Consider the following 1,673-nt stretch of genomic DNA (forward strand, 5'->3'; position numbering starts at 1 on the left):
GACCCCGCTACCCCACCTCCTCCACCCGCGATCCGGTCGCACTGCCTAAGGCCCTTGTTGAGAAACATCCGACGCTTGATGGTGGAGAGCAGGGCTGCTCGGAGGGTCGCCTGGGGGCCAGGACACCCGCATTCTCCGGGGGCAGGGAAGGGAGTTGAGAACAGATAAAGTGGAGGTGGAATATGAAAACGTCTAAGTATTTGCAGAGAGGAGGCAAGTTGTCACGTAAGCATTAACTTGTCCTGCGGCATAGAGTTAGATACATCTTGGGGGAACAAAGCAGTCTTGGTCCCTGTCCCTGAGGAATGCCCCCTCCCTCTCTTAGGACAGAGAATTAAATATTAAATAGTGATGGGAGACTCCAGCAGGCTTTGGGAGTGCCTGGCCTCAACCTCTGAATTAGTAAAGAGAGTCAGGGACGGCTTCTTGGAAGAAGTGATTTCTGAGTTGAGGTGGGAGTGCTGGGTGGGGATTGGGGTGGGGGTGTTTCAGGGAATAACACTTACAAAGGCTCAGAGACGAAAGACAGCAGGATACAGTGGAGAAGGGCATGCCTTCTATCTGAAAAGGGTGGGGCAAGGGGTGAGGGGTGGGGCAGGGGTCAGCAAGCACTAGCCTGGGAAGAGGGGAGATGGACTGGGGGTCAGCAGGGGCACGTCTGAGGAGGTCCAGCCCCTACCGGGCTGATAGAGTCAGCAGCAATCTGGCTGTGGAGGGCCTTAGAGGTCACAGTGAAGAGTCTGGTCTTGATCTTAAGGGCCGGAAAAGCCTCTGCAGCTTGGGTCTCAGTGGGCTTCAGACAAGTACAGGCTTGCCTGGCAGGCATGTGCTGCAGGCTTGCCAGAGTCAAGTCTAAATGGAGCCTCTTGGGAGGCACTTTGCCCCTCAGCAGGGAGCTGGATCCTCAGCCTGACCTAGTGCGAAGCCTTGGCTATTTTGGGGAGGGTGAGTCTAAGGTTGGTTGGGGAGGGGATTGCCTCCTGGAGGTCTACTGGGGAGGGCCATTGTCTCCTGGCCCAGCCCCATTTGGCTCAAGTCCATGTCCTGTGTATAGCCTGAGAGCCAAGTTGGAGAGCTGAGAGCGGAGAGTGAAGATGGAAAAAGTTGTCTCACTAAAGCAGGGCTTGCAAACTCGTGGCCTGTGGGCTGAATCGAGTCTGAACGGCATTTTGCAGTTTGGGAAATCTCACGTATAAATCTGACTTTCTGGTTTTGATTTAAAAGATTCCCAAAGATCTGGCAGTGCTGGGTGCCAATTTCCATATGGAAATAATTGGCTTAAGTGGAGTAGTAGCTGTTCCCTTTAGATGAGGCATCTCCTTTGGTTTGCCACAGTCCTCGCCCCTCTCTATTACCTTTCATGTGACTCACTTCACTCAGTTTTGTTCATTTACACTTGCCCAGTTTGAGTTTTAACCTTTTCTGAAAAATCCTTGGGGACTAAATAGCATAGCTTTGGGTCTCATCTGGCAGAGGGCAACTTTGAGTGCACCTCTTCACTTCTGTGGTTCTGACACTCCAAGGACATCAATGTTCAGTGTAGGTGCTTGGTGCCTGTTTAGAGATGGCAACAGCTACAGAAGCAGCACTCTGTGAGAGAGGCTTCCTGGCCCAGCAGAGCAGTGATGATGCTCAGCAATAACTAAAGCCCAGGGGGCCAAGAGAGAATAGGA

Source organism: Carlito syrichta, unplaced genomic scaffold (genome assembly GCF_000164805.1).
Source record: "Carlito syrichta isolate Samal-C Ts95f unplaced genomic scaffold, Tarsius_syrichta-2.0.1 Scaffold312595, whole genome shotgun sequence".
Taxonomy (NCBI): domain Eukaryota; kingdom Metazoa; phylum Chordata; class Mammalia; order Primates; family Tarsiidae; genus Carlito; species Carlito syrichta.